Here is a 16,502-nt window from a genome sequence, read left to right on the forward strand (position 1 = left end):
CTCGTCAGTGGCCGTGGCAGAATTTACTTTGAAAGGAATGACACGCAGTAACGGCACGGAGGTGTGTCCCACCACGTTGTACTCCACCACATCGGAGTACACGAACATCAAATTCGGTCCTTGGTTCAGTTCTACCGGGTAACGAAAATACCTTGCAAAATGCCCGTTGTTGTCAATGTCTGCGATATGAATCTTTTTGGTCTGCTTATCCGTGACCATATTGAGGTCTCCACCCAAAATGTCATACAATCCAGGGCAAAATTTAATACGTATACTTCTATCCTCACTTTCAAATTTGATGAGTAGACGGTGAGACTGTTTGTGGTACTCCATGGTGACACGTTTATTTAGTTTGGTCAGAACTTTGTCAAAGGCTGCATAGAATTTGTCAGCGATGGCCTCCACCAGATGTTGACCACTAAAATAATGGCCTGAGTTAATTTTAAAGTGATACACGTAAAGAGGAGGAGAAGTGTCACTGCTGAGTATTGGGGCCTTGGGAAGTGATTTATGTTGAGAAGTGGCCGTCATGGTTTGCTGCACTGCTGGGTCCAGAATTTCGACGTCAAAAGTGTTTTGAGTTTCAGTGATGTTTTTGATTTGTGTTGGGTGAATCATTTCTACCAAAGCCACTTCCCAATGGGCTCCGTGACCTAAGGGGATGGCCTGAGGTAATTTGGCTGTGTAACAGCACAACATGTTGTGGGGAAACACCTCCATGGAACTGTCACTGGGTAAGGTTAAGTAAAATTGGTTTTGGTGACTCATAATTCCAGAGTTCTGTGGCTGTCCGAGGGGTACTGGACGTCAGAAGCGTCTCTTCGCCCAAAATGGGGTTCTGGTTGTGATTGTTGTTGGAGTGGTGACTGGCACTGGCACTGGACAGAAGGTTACCGTGGTTCCCGTTGGAAGAGAATTTCAGGGAGGGATTGGGAAGCAGGTAACCGATGCAACTGCTCAATAAAATGGTCCACAATTCTTTGTCTCCTTGTTGCAAACTCAAATTGGCGATGGCTGCCCCAATAACACAATACACCACGAAGATTTGGCAGAAAAAGACGACTTGCGTTTTAGGCACACGTTCTCCGCACCACACCCACAAGGGTTGTTTTTGTAAATCTTGCACAGAAGAACTAGGTGAAGGAGGAGTGGTCGACGTAGCTGCGTCTGTGTGAAAGGGCATGATGGTCACTTCTTTTTATAGTGGATGACTTGCGAAGCGTCGATCCAAGAATCAAAACTGGGTGGATATCCTTTTCAACGTACTTTGACTTCTTTGACACGTCGTTTGCCCACTTTACGGGTTCTGCGTTCGAGAATGCTTTCGATATCGTACACGTCGTCTTCTTTTTTGGTGACACGTTGTAACTCGGGCAAATAAAACGTTCCTTTGAGCACTTCTCCGTTCATGTCTTCCAATTTATAGACGGCAGGATGACGACCATGCACTCGTCCAGTGACGCGAAACAATTCGGTCGTCCAGTTAGGTAAGTAACCTTTGTCGAAAGTGCGTTTGGTTTTGCCAATGCGCACCCAATCTCCTACGGCCAACTCTCCACTTTTCTTGGGGACAGCCCTCGTCGGGGACGTACCAAACAGGCGCTCAAACACCAACACTTCGTTCTCGGGAGTCACTTCTTGCGGGGCACGTCCGATGCTTCGATGGTAAGATTGGTTGTACGCTTGCACCAGGTGCGGTAAGATGTCGATGTACTTCAGAGTGTGCTGATGCGTAAAACATTTCCACATGCGTTCTTTCAAAGTGCGTTGAAAACGTTCCACGATGCTGGCTTTGGTTTCGGGATTCTCGGTGGTAAAAAAATGAATGTCACGTTTCTTTAATTCTTTCTGGAAAGCTTGGTTCAGAAATTCGGTGCCTTTGTCCGTTTGCCATCGAAGAGGGTGACGACCACTTTGTTTCAACACTCGTTGCAGGGCTCGCACTAACTCGCTGCTCGATTTGGAAGTCAAGGGCACGACCCAGGCAAATTTGGAAAAGACGTCGATGACACAAAACAAATATTTGTAGCCACGATTGTAGCTGGCCAAATGAGAGACATCGGCTAAATCGGCTTGCCATTGATGATCGATGCCTTCCACTCGGGTGCGACTTCTGGCAAACTTGCGTCGAATGGGTTTGTGTAAAGTGTAGGTAGCTTGTTCTTGTAACCATCGTTGCACTTGAGGTAAACGGAGACTTTTCAGTCGAGTTTTGGCAGCACGATACAATTTTTGAACTCCTGCGTAACCTTGCAGGATGGGAGGGATCGTAGTAAATGCTGGCTAAGACTTTTTCCATTTTTGTGTTGGTTCGTGTGTTAATAAGGCACCCACTCTTGGAGGATGCTACTCTTTTTCTCTTGGGGTATTTTCTTGGATTGCAATGCTTTGCGTGTTCGACCGGCAATAGGTGTTGAAGAGGAGGATGTCTGAGCCGGGGATATCGGTTCTTGTTTCACTTCTGTCTTCACTTCTGTCTTCACTTTCTTTTTCTCTTGTGATGAAGAAGGGGTGGCCATCATCTTTTTAATCCATCCAATTCTGGAGATAGATGGTGTTGTTAACTTGCGTACTTTTTCTGGTGGAGTTTGAAACCCTTCTTCTTCATCTTCTTCTCCTTTTTCTGTCTTGGTCACTGGTAGTGGTGGTACTGGTACTGGTACTGGTGATGGTACTGGACTTTTCATCAAGGTCTTAAAATCTTTCAGAGTGGGTAGAGCTGTTTCGTCTAAAGCTTTCTGGTGAAAGAGTTGCAGTCGTTGCAAGAGTTGACCGTACTTTTGCGATTTTTCTGTTTCGGACAAATCTTGGCGATCCATCAAGGACTGCAATTCGTGTTGCACCAAACGCACTTTCGACAAAGGTTACTTACCTAACTGGACGACCGAATTGTTTCGCGTCACTGTACGAGTGCATGGTTGTCATCCTACCGTCTATAAATTGGAAGACATGAACGGAGAAGTGCTCAAAGGAAAGTTTTATTTGCCCGAGTTACAACGTGTCACCAAAAAAGAAGACGACGTGTACGACATCGAAAGCATTCTCGAACGCAGAGCCCGTAAAGTGGGCAAACGACGTGTCAAAGAAGTCAAAGTACGTTGGAAAGGATATCCACCCAGTTTTGATTCTTGGATCGACGCTTCGCAAGTCATCCACTATAAAAAGAAGTGACCATCATGCCCTTTCACACAGACGCAGCTACGTCGACCACTCCTCCTTCACCTAGTTCTTCTGTGCAAGATTTACAAAAACAACCCTTGTGGGTGTGGTGCGGAGAACGTGTGCCTAAAACGCAAATCGTCTTTTTCTGCCAAATCTTCGTGGTGTATTGTGTCATCGGGGCAGCCATCGCCGATTTGAGTTTGCAACAAGGAGACAAAGAATTGTGGACCATTTTATTGAGCAGTTGCATCGGTTACCTGCTTCCCAATTCCTCCCTGAAAGTCACTTCGAACGGGAACCAAGGGAACCTTGTGTACAGTGCCAGTGTCAGTCACCACTCCAATAACAACAACAACGACCCCATTTTGGGCGGAGACACGCCTCTGACGTCCAGTAACCCCTCGGACAGTCACAGAACTCTGGAATTATGAGTTACCACAACCAATTTTACTTAACCTTACCCAGTGACAGTTCCATGGAGGCGTTTCCCAACAACACGTTGTGCTGTTACACAGCCAAATTACCTCAGGCCATCCCATTAGATCACGAAGCCCATTGGGAAGTGGCTTTGGTAGAAATCATTCACCCGACTCAAGTCCTCAATGTCCTTCCCAATCAAAATTTTTTTGATGTGGAAGTTCATGACGAGCAAATGCAACAGTACTTGGATACCCATGTCAAATATGACAAGAAAACCCGTACACAAAATCAAAAGTACACCACCTATCACTTGTTCATTCCCCCAGGCTATTATTTTAGTGGTCAACATTTGGTCAGCACCATAGCCACCAGGTTTAATGGCGTGTTTCTTAGAGCGTTGGAGCATGTCAACAAAAGTGTCACCATGGAGTACCACAAAGCAGCTCGTCGCTTCTCGATGAAATTTGAACGGAGTAAAATCATGTCCATTTTTTTTTTGTCCTGAATTGTTTGACATGTTGGGCGGAGACATGAACATGAGAATGACCATACTGAACAAAAGCGAATTACCCATCGTTTATGATAACGAGTCTTTTACCAAGTTATTTCGTACCCCAGTAGAACTGAATCAAGGACTGAATTTGATGTTCGTGTATTCCGATGTGGTGGAGTACAACGTGGTGGGACACACCTCCGTGCCGTTACTGCGTGTCATTCCTTTCAAAGTGGATTCTGCCACGAACGCTGACGAAGAAGGTGGAAACACTTACCACGTCCACCGCGAATTTGTCCATCCTCACTATTTGCCCGTCAGCAAGACGTATTTGGACACGGTCAACATTACTATAAAAGGAGATTTGGGACAAAATATTCCATTCACCAAAGGAAAAGTCACGGTGAAACTCCATTTTCGAAAACGGTTTTCTCACGACTCTTAAGTCATGTATCCAGTGTACCAAGGGGTTGCTCGACAGCGAGGACACGGTTTAGGAGATATGTTAAAATCGGCCTTTCGTTCGGTGGCCCCGGTCTTGAAACCGATGGTGACACGCGGATTGCACACCTTGAAAGATGCGGCACTGACGCAAGGCAAAGAATTTCTCCAAAATGTCATCATCGACAAACAAAACCTTAAAGAAGCCTTCATGAGGGCTGGCAAAAATGTCTTGTTACAAACGGGCAAAGACATTTTGGGCCGCCGAGACACACCTATAAATGCCCTGCACGCTACCGAGTCAGGCATTCAGCAAGGACAAGGCAGAAAGAGACGACGAAGAAAACACCCTTTCACCAGACTTCAAGCGAGAAAGGCCAAGAAAAGAAGAACCGTTCGAGACTTAGACGTTTTCAATTATTGAGAAAGAACAAAAAAATGATGCACCGAGAGTCATGTGTTTGTTCCAAGTCGGAACTGGATATGTTTGCCATGCCCCCCACCATGATGACGATGCAAGAATCCCAGTGGGTGGAATTTCATCCCGTCTCCTCATTGACCGATTCCGCTCCCATCGAGTTTGAAATCAAAGGACAGCCCGAAGATTACATCGATCTCAATAGCAGTTACCTATACTTGAAAGTGAAAGTGATCGAACCACCCAACGCTAACCTAGATGATGATGATGCAGTAGCTCCCGTCAACAATTTCATGCATTCCTTGTTTAGCGAGGTGGACTTGTACTTAAATAACAAACTGGTCAGCAGCAGCATGGATACTTACCCTTATCGAGCCTACCTGGAAAATCTCTTGACGTACGGAAAAGAAGCCAAGAACACTCATCTGGATGCTTGCGTGGTATGGAAACCTGACCAAGTGAATAGGTTCAACGCCGTTACAATTGCTGGGGATGCTCAAAATTTATCGGGATTTGTAGAACGACGAAAGAAAATTGCTGGAAGTCGTAGTTTAGAACTGATGGATCCTTTGCATTTGGACATGTGGTTACAAGAGAAGTATTTCCTGAACGGGGTGGATATCCGCCTGAGACTGAATCGCAGCAGTGCTGCTTTCCATTTGATTCCACTTACAAGACCAAAATCGAAGAAGCCAGACTATACGTGCGACGTGTGGAAGTGTTGCCTAAAGTAGGTAACGACATCAGTCAGACGTTGAGCAGAACGACCGCCAAGTATCCGATACGTCGCGTAGAAGTGAAAACCTTCACCATTCGTAGGGGACAGCGATCCATGATCGAAGATCATCTGTTCCAAGGACAGTTACCCAAACGTTTGATTGTTGGTATCGTCAAGAATTCAGCCTTCAAAGGAACCTACAACGAAAATCCTTTCAACTTTCATCATTACAATGTGTCCAAGATTGAAGTCAGTCGCGATGGCAAGACCTTGTGTACCCGACCCTTTGAGCCTAACTTTGGTGCCGCGAAGAATTACTTGAGATCGTACTTGTCCCTGTACGAAGCTACCGGGCAGTTAGGAACCAACACCAGTCACGGTATTACGTACGATGATTATGAAGGAGGCTATGCTTTGTGGACTTTCGATTTCACTCCTGACCAAGGCAGCGACGAGAGACATTTCCACCCTATAAAATCCGGCCAAATTCGTGTGGAAATTCAGTTTGGGAGTCCACTGCCCCCAGAGAACACAGTGAACGTCATCCTGTATGCAGAATTTGACAATGCCATAGAAATCAACAGTTTGAGACAAGTCATTCTAGATTATTAGAAGCCATGGAAGACTGTTATCCCTCTTTACCTAGTGGAGAAACTTTGAAGATGGAAAGTGAGGAGACCGTGGAAAAAGAAGAATCCCAAAACAAAGACGAAGAAGATATCATGATGAAGTCAAGGTGGCCAGAACAAGAAGCCCATTTAGTCTCCTGTTTTGCCAAACACTTGGTCGAAAAAATGACGGAATTGATCAAGAAAGAGTGTTATGGATGTCAAAACGATCATCCCAGTCAAATTCAACACGATAAATGCCTGATGTTGAGTCAAGAAGAAAAATTGGACGAGTATCTGAACGAAGCTTGGAGTCTCATCTCGGACGAAGACGTGTTGCATCAGTGGTATAAAGACTTGCGTGAACATTCTTGTCCACCATTAACCACTCAAGAGATCCATCGTATCGAAGCTCTCCTGAATCCAAGTGAGGAGACGAAACGAAGAAACGGTTATTTGTCAGACATTTTCAAGCAAAAAGTCAGGATCGAATTGACGACATATTATTACCTGTAAAGAAGAAGAAAAACACATACACACAAATCAATGGATACCTGGGAACTTTATTACCTTTTGAACCACAGTTCGTATACGGCTTCTTGGAATCCTGTCGTCTGTGCTAAAGATGAACTCCCTCATCGCAAACCTCAAGACCATCTAGCTTACGTGATCAACACGGACGACAGTCATCTCCCAGGAACCCACTGGGTAGCCGTTTACTTTCCTCAAGAAGGATGTGTGGAATATTTCGATTCGTATGGATTGCCCCCTTTAGAAGACGATATCATTGACTTTATGAGAAGAAATGCTCAAACCACCCGATTCAATAATGTGAAATTACAAGGCACATATTCCTTGGTGTGTGGACAATATTGTGTGTATTTTCTGCATCATCGCAGCCTGGGCTATTCCTTAGAACATTTAGTGACTCATTTTGATCCTCGTTCTTCTTCTAGAAATGATGTGAAAGTAGATCGATGGTTCTGTGACCATTATGCTTATCTTTTGTCTCAAGCTAGGAAACGTAGTGTCCATCAATGGCCTAATGACTTCCAACAGTGGAAATTACAATTTAATTCACAACGTTGTCAGCCCTGTTTAAAGTAGATTGTGAATTGAGAAAACAATGTTTGTGATTTAAAAAAAAATGTTTGATGTTATAATGTTTTATTATTGTTAAAAATGTTAGAGTTGTTGTTGGTTAGTGTTAAGTGATTTTTTGAATAAAAAATGTTGTGTTTTGAAAAAAAATGCCTTTGTCTTTTGTTTAGCTATAAGAATGTTTGATTGATGCTCTTTAATTTCTTACTATCCCTCTCATGACACTCATTGAACGTTGCGACTCGAAATCCGTGTGGGGGATGTTTTCCTTCACGTCCGCGCTTTGACTTTAAGAACCGGGTTGTTTCCAGTCTAACCATCCATTGTCGACTCATCCTCCTACGAAGATGTGCTCCAAACTAGCTAAGCTCAACGAAGCCTACGTGAATTTGCATAGGGTCAGACACAGTCTGATACCGAAGCCAGAAGAGATAGAAAATGTGAGAATGTTAAAAGTCACTGAAGACCTGATAGAAGAGCTCTTCAGAGAAGAAGTGAACAGGGAGAAAGAAGAATGGACAGAGAAGTACAGACTTCAGAGAGAGCAGCAACAGCAACAGCAACAACAACAGCAGCAGCAACCTGAAACTGACAGAGGCTTTGTCGATTGTCGTATCGACACCAATGCGTTCTTCTTCTCTTTCCGAAGAAGCAGACCTATTGCCAGAAAGTCCATCCTCTGAGGACATCGCATTCTTAGAAACTAAAAAAGATTGCCATACCAAACAAAAAAACAAAAAACAGCCCTTTTCAGGGCTACCCAATACTCTAGAAAAGAAATAACCATCAATTTGCCAATGTGTGTGTGTAGGTATAGTAGTGTCAATATAAACACTAACTCTTTTTTAAATAGTGTGAGTGTATGTGTTTGTGTGTTTGTGTGTTTGTGTTTGTAACGGCTCACGTACGTTGGTGTGGATAGTAGATTAAGATGATTTTTTTTGGTGTTTGAGGTGTGGGAGAGTAGATTTGGGGTTGGATTGCTTTGCGTATGTGGATAGTCTATTGAAGTGGTTAATGAAAACAATTTTTTAGAATAGGAATGGGTAGTATAAAAAAGTGAGTGAGTGTTTCTTTTAGGTCCGCGCGTTGTTTTGGTCATGATCTAGGTAAGATCAATTTTATGTGGACGTCATTCCCATAACGTCAAGTTTGAAAACTATCTCTGAATTTGCTTGACTTGTTTACTGTTTAAAACCGGCTTGGTGTATAATTTTAAAATTTCTACTGAGTGCGGCCACCACCAACACCAATTAATATAGAAAAAAGGAACAGGACAACTTGTGCAAAGAAATAATGCTAAGAAGAGGAAACGATTAGCAACCCGGCAAGCCGTGAACAAAGGAATTGCACAGATCTAAGGAACTCTCACAAAGGAACGATAGGAACACGCAGTAAGATAGTAATATATCAGACAAAGGAAATCCAGCCAAGCAGCCCGCCACGCAGCCATTTTGGATCATACCACCTCGTATAAAAGCTAAGTACTTTAGTACAAGGTAGGAAAATTACTAAGCCTGCGGGCAATTAAAACTCTATGCTGTTTACATCTCACTATAATATATTTTACCTTACTTGTACTAAATTCCGTATCTACTCAATTTGCCGCCTATTCTCTTAAACAGTCTCTAAGAAACATACTAGAACCGACTGGATTGAACCCACACATGATACAAGCACCAAATATCATTGTGTGATTTTCAATCATAGAGAATAAATTCGACAAATTACACAACTAACCACTACCTTTTTCTTATAATAACAACTCTAGCTGTTAGCACTGTTCCCGAAAACAGGCACTAGGAAACACACTGATACCACGCCTGGTCAGAATCTCACAAATTACAAGCACAAGCTAACCGCTGTGAGATTTTCCGATTCACGGAACGTAACAGAATCTCATCTCTCATTGTTTCTTCATAACCACAACCACTATTAACAACAATAAGTAACCTAAACCTTATTCAAAACCAAAGTAGGAATGTCTCAATCAATCACAAACAAACTTAACTTTAACACTAGAAAACAAATTCTGAGAAACAATAGGCTTGAAAAGGAAATGAAATCACATAAACCTCCCACCCCTATGACACCAAACCCGCAAATAATCACGGGGAAATTGGATCTCAGTGAAAACTCCAAGCACCTTGAACTTTGCGAGAAGAATCTCAACTTCTCATCCACTCCTGAAAGGAAAGATTTAACAACACCGCATCTAACCACCCCTGAGAGAAATGAACTAATTCAAATATCAGCAGCCGACTTAAGTATCAACTCAACTGTAAGTTTCAAAAACTTACTAGATCCATCGGCAAACAAGGACCTGGATGATACAATACCTATAGAAACACCAATATCGCCACTCCAAAAACAAGACCAGCCACCCACCCCCAAATACATGGTCATTGCACAATCCCCGGAAAAAAAACATATAGCCATGATAATAAGAAACCCACCGAAAATAGGGCCCAACTCATGTAACAAAGGAAAAACTACACCCAAAATGGGGCCCATGGTAACGATAACTCCACCCATTCATATCAGTAACAACAAACCGAAATATCATAACAGTCAGACCCCTGGACCATCAAAACCCTTAACTGAAGAACAATTACTCAGCAGCCGAAACAAAACACAAGCTAACCCAACCACTAAATCAAAACCTAACAGTCAGACCCCTGGACCATCAAAACCCTTAACTGAAGAACAATTACTCAGCAGCAGAAACAGAACACAAGCTAACCCAACCACTAAATCAAAACCTAACGTGTGGGATGGCAAGGGTAAAGGGAAGGGACCCATGTTTACCAAGAACAAACCTGCCCCCCAAAATAATTCAAACTCACACCCCCACAAAGAACCAAAGAAACAGACCAAATTTTCATACCACCCCATAGAACACACACTTTATATCAGTAGCAACTCCAATCAACTGATAAACTTAACTGTTAACAGTCTCACACAGGCCCTCCTTAGGGTTCATCAAGGACAATTCAAAATATTTAGGCCAAACACAAGATACATAATAGTACACTGCAGCACTCGCAGTCAAATGGCCAAATTCCTAGAAATTGAAATTATTAACAACATTAGGGTTAACGTCGAAAGACACAAACAAATAGGGACAAAGAACATAATAACCAAAACACACAATAGCAACCAGACCCTCATGGCAATAAACAATAACACACGAACAAATGACTTAGCCACATACTCCCGCACGAACACCCCCACATTTAAAGCAGTTCTAAAACTCACAGGACAAACTAAAGGGATAAACAATGAAACCCTCACTGCCAAACTCAAAGACAGTGGTAACCCCATAAATAGGGCGTATAAACTCAAAAATCATTTAGGACAGGAAACCAATACAGCGATACTAGAATCAAATTCTCCACTCTCAACCATGATAAGACTAGATCACTCTGGGGCACGCCACCGCCTTGAGACATACATAAACAAACCCAGGTTCTGCAGCAACTGCCAACACTGGGGACATTTCTCTAACAGATGTAGATATACCCAACTATGCTACAAATGTGGGGGAAACCACAAAGATGTATGTTGTAGAACCACACCCAAATGTACCAACTGCAGGGGCCCGCACCTACCTAAATCCCACGAATGCCCCAACACTATCAAGGAATATCAAACCATAGATATCATGAACAACAAGCAAATCCCGTATCATGCGGCGAAAAAACTAACCCCCAGTAATAAAAATTACCACATCATGACCCCAAACAAACCAGCAACTGAAGCAACCACAGCCCAAACACCCAACCTACCAAGGTCAAACAAGGTCAAACAAGATCAAACAAGATTAAATAAACAAGATACATTCTTAATCAAATCCCACAAAGACTCACAACTCCACCCCGAAGAATCAGATAACACTAACACCAAAAACAAATCACTGTCAAACCCGACAATAGAAAAGTTACTCACAGAGATCAAAGCCGAACTTATCAACAACCACCACTACATCGTGGATAAAATAACACAGATAATAAGCATAATAAGCAAAATCGAATCAAATTTGAAGTTAACATAATAACCCTCAACACAAAAGAATCAATAAATGACCACCCCAATAATGGATTATACAACAAACCGGAACATTATAATATGGCAATGGAATGCTAGAGGCTTAATAAGTAATATCAGTGAACTCAAAGCCAAATTACAAAGCTTAGAACACAAACCAGATATTATATGCATTCAAGAAACAAAAATAACAAGTAGAACCAAACAAATACCCAAACTCCCAGGATATGCCCCAGGTCACTTCAAAAATCGAACCACGGGACAAGGAGGTGGGGGTTTAGCCATCTATATAGCAGATAACATCCCGAATGTAACAACAATAACCATAACACCAACCCCAGGTAGCAACGAAGCATTCGAAATTCAGTCCCTCATAATTCATACAGGCAAGGGTCAAATACAAATATTCAATATTTATGACCCAGGGGGAACATCAGGCACAGCTAACTTAATTACTTACAAACAAATAAATGATCACAAACGAGTAAATCAGATCGTCATCTGTGGAGATTTCAATGCCCATAACGAGCTATGGGGGGGGGGGGGCGGTGTGACGGACAAAAGAGGCAAATTGATTGAAGAATGGACCGCAGAATCTAACTTAGCCATTTTAAATGACGGTACAAAAACACGCCTTAACCCAGAAAACGGTCTCATGTCCGCCATCGACCTCACCATTTGCTCGCCATCAATAACCCAGGTGGCGGACTGGAGAGTGGATCAAACTGACCCCTTGGGCAGTGACCACTTTCCAGTAATAGTCACCCTGCAGATGACGGTCCAATACAACTCGCTAAAAAGAACCCCTAGATGGATATATTCAAAAGCAGATTGGACCTCATTTAATGAAACACTAAGCAAAATAGACACCAAAAACATAGAAAATGATAATATTAATAAATATTACGAAGACCTGATTGATACCATACTAAAGGCAGCCACCACTAACATACCCAAAACCAGTGGTAACCCACATAAACAAGGAGTCCCATGGTGGAATGATGAATGCAAACAAGCCATCACTGATAAGAAAAAAGCCCTCAATAAATTCAAACGCACTAAAAACTCTATTGATTTCACCATATATAAACAAAAGGAGAAAAACCTTAAAAACATAATTAAACAGGCAAAGGAATCAACTTGGCATAATTACTGCACGAATATCAATATCACAACAAGTACCAAACAAGTCTGGGATAAGATTAGATCAATTAGAGGAAAGACAACTAACACCACTCCAAAAATAGCTGGAGCCATTACTAATAAAGAAAAGGCTGACCGACTAGCTCAGCATTTCTCAGATATGAGTAGCAACACCAACCACACCCCAGCATTTCAATTACATAGGGACAAAGTAGAAAGAACCCATAGTAATCTCTTTAAAGACCTCGGTCCCAAAGTCTCGAACCTAAATAAAGACATTACAACTTACGAATGGGACCTAGCATTGAAAACCGAAAACGAAACTAGCCCAGGGGAAGATCAATAAGGATACACAATATACAAAAATATCCCAAATAACATTAAACAAACAATTATTAAATTACTAAACCAAATATGGACCTCAGGCAAACTACCCGATAAATGGAAACACGCAATAGTAATTCCAATACCCAAGCAAGGAAAAGACCCTAACGATATTAGCTCCTACAGACCCATTTCCCTAACAAACAACATTTGTAAGATCATGGAAACCATAGTCACCAACCGACTCAAACACCACCTAGAGAGCAATAATTTAATCTCCGATAATCAATGCGGATTTAGAAACAAAAGATCCACCACGGATCAACTAATACGATTAGAAACCGCAATTAAATTGGCGTTCAACTCCAAACGCAAAGCTGATAGGAATTTAATTGCAGTATTTATTGACCTCGAAAAGGCATTCGACCTTGTATGGACCAAAGGCTTATTAGCCAAACTCAACCACTACGCCATCACAGGTCGAATGTTTAAATTCATTGAAAACTTCCTCGCTGACCGTAAAATATCAACCAGAGTCGGCGACACCTACTCTGAACCACACACACTTGAAAACGGTACACCACAAGGGAGCGTACTCAGCCCAACCCTTTTCAACATCATGATTAATGACTTGGACACCAACTTAACATCAAAACTAATTGAACTCTCACAATTTGCTGATGATAGTGGATTATGGAGAGCAGGAAACCCTTCCAACCACAAAGTAATCAGCGATATTCAAACAAGTTTAAACAAAATAGGGAAATGGGCTGATAAATGGGGTTTCAAAATATCCCATGAAAAAACCATAGCAGTATTATTCACCACCAAACGTAAATTACAAAATCAGTTTCCCAAACTCACCATCCAAAATCAAGAAATTAAATTCGTAAATGTAGCACGATTTTTAGGAATGCATTATGACTCCAAGCTAAACTGGGGACACCACATAAATGAACTAGTCAAAAGGTGTAATAAAGACCTTAACCTCCTTACAACCCTTAAAGGAACCACCTGGGGATCCAATCAAGAAACCTTACTAGCTTTATATAAATCGTTAATTAGATCTAAACTAGATTACGGATGCCAAATTTACAACTCGGCACCGCAAAATAACCTCAAAAAACTAGATAGCATACAAAGAAAGGCCCTAATTATTTGCACTGGTGCACTACCATCCACATCACTAGTGGAACTTCAAATCTTAACTGGAGAACTGCCGCTCCACCTTAGAAGACAAGAACTCACCCTCAGATATGCAGCCAGGCTAACAACACACCCCGACACACACCCCACCCGGCTAGCTATAAATAAATGCAACATACCTTTTAGAACTAAATTATCACAAAACATACCAGCAGGGAAATTAGTCCATCAATTAGTTGAACAACTTCCTATAGACAAACTCCAAGCAGAAATTGCAAATCACTATGACAAAGAACCATGGATAAATATCAACCCCACAGTTAACACCCTCATTACGAAATATGGCAATAAAAACGAACAGGAACTCAAACTAAACACAATCTGTACAGAAGAAATCAACTCAAAATATTGCAACTACATTAAGATTTACACTGATGGATCCAAAATTACAGAACCACCCAGAACAGCAGCAGCTTACGTAATCCCCGAACTTAACATTAAAGTAGGAAGAAGACTACCTAACCTCTGCTCTATATACACAGCTGAATTCTGGGCCATACTTGAAGCACTCAAATGGATCAAAGAGAACAAAATACCCCAAGCGGTAATAATAAGTGACTCGCTAAGCGTCATAAACTCAATACTTAATAACAACACCAAATCAAGAGAAAACTATCTTAGGCAAACCAATTTATTGTTAAAAATACTGAACAATAATAACTTACAAGTAGAATTTATGTGGATACCATCCCATATTAACATACCAGGTAACGATATGGCAGATATAACAGCTAAACAAAAACTAAACGAAACCACTCACATCAACCTAGATTATAGCATATGCGAACTCAATAGCATATCTAAAACCCTCATTGATAATAAATGGCAGGAATTATGGAACACAAGCACTCAAGGCAGGAAACTAAAAACCATCATTAAAGAAGTATGTAGAAATAGGAAACCACCCAAAACAAAAGGCAGTGAACAAAAATTCATAAATAGAATACTCACGGGCAAAACCAGGCTGGCTAACAGCTTCGGACAGTACATAGGACCACAACCACATAACCCTAACTGCTACCACTGCAGGGTCCCAGAAGACATAGAGCATATTTTTAACAACTGCCATACACTTGAAAAAGAAAGGGCTAAGTTTAAAGTTAAACAGCATAAAATTGGATCCCCTACAACATACCCAGAATTCTTGATGAACACAAACCCCAATATTAATCTAACATTCAAAAATATCATAAGTTTTATACACGAATCCAATCTACTCAAAAAAATCTAAGAAAGTAAATCAAAGACCAGTTAAAAATATAACAAATCACTGTTTGGGAATTATGACGGCCGGCTCGGTCTCGTGGGTTCACAGACTGACACAGCCGTTCATAGCCCGAATAATAAAAACCAGTTAAGGACGAATATTACAAAATCACTGTTTGGGAATTATGACGGCCTGCTAGGTCTCGTAGGTTCACAAACTGACACAGCCGTTCATACCCCGAATAATAAAAACCAATTAAGGCCACAAAAAATTAAAATAGGAAAATAGGAATTAATTAAAACAGGACTCCATAATAACATACAAACAACCATAAAAACAAGTTTTCATTCCAAACCAATAAGATAGGGAATCAAAATAAATAAGGAATTGATGAATAAAAAAAAAAAAGAAAACAAAAAAAAAAACAAAAAAAAAAAAAAAAAAAAAAAAAAAATACTCCTAACCGTCTCCTTGTCTCTTAAACAACATCTGGCTGAACTTTTAAATCAAGCTTCCACAGCTATTTCTACTAACATACTCAGCCAAATCCAGGCAATGTTGGCAGACGACACTGAAGAATTTGAAACTTCCACGCTGGCAGCGGCCCTGGAAGTATCATCATCCAGCGGCGATGAAGCTGATGAACCTGCACCACCTAAACAGAGTGGAAAAAAGGAAGGTTCTGTCTACCGGAATATCGGACTGGGAAAGGCAATTGATGATATCAAAAAAGCGGGCCACTTCGTCAATGCCACAAGACCGGGTGTCCTAATGTGACCTCATCGCTGCCGACCAATCGTGGCGGGAGTCACATACTGATTGGTTTGACACCTGAGGCATTTCAATCCAACTAAGAAACACGAGTGTGTGGTGTGACTATTCCCACTCATGTCTATTAGCCTTTCAGTCAGGTTGTTAAGGACTAGTTAGTCCTACACCTGAGTGGCTAAATTAAAAAGTACTCTTTGAGTACATAAAAGCCTGGGGGATGAGGCTCCTTTTCCTTCCCCCAGGAGTAATTAAAAATCACGCAGTGCGTGAATAAAAAAGTGGTACATGTTCAAAAGAACGAAAACCACTATAATCCAACTAACTAACTAACTAACTCAATTTTATGTTTTTTAGGGGGATGTTTTCCTTCACGTCCGCGCTTTCACTATAAATTGAAACTCGCTGGGCAGTCTAGCTACCCTTGTTGATTGATCAACACCAGA

The sequence above is a fragment of the Sinohyriopsis cumingii genome, unplaced genomic scaffold (genome assembly GCF_028554795.1).
Source record: "Sinohyriopsis cumingii isolate HCF-2022 unplaced genomic scaffold, ASM2855479v2 utg000695l, whole genome shotgun sequence".
In the NCBI taxonomy this organism is placed as follows: Eukaryota; Metazoa; Mollusca; class Bivalvia; order Unionida; family Unionidae; genus Sinohyriopsis; species Sinohyriopsis cumingii.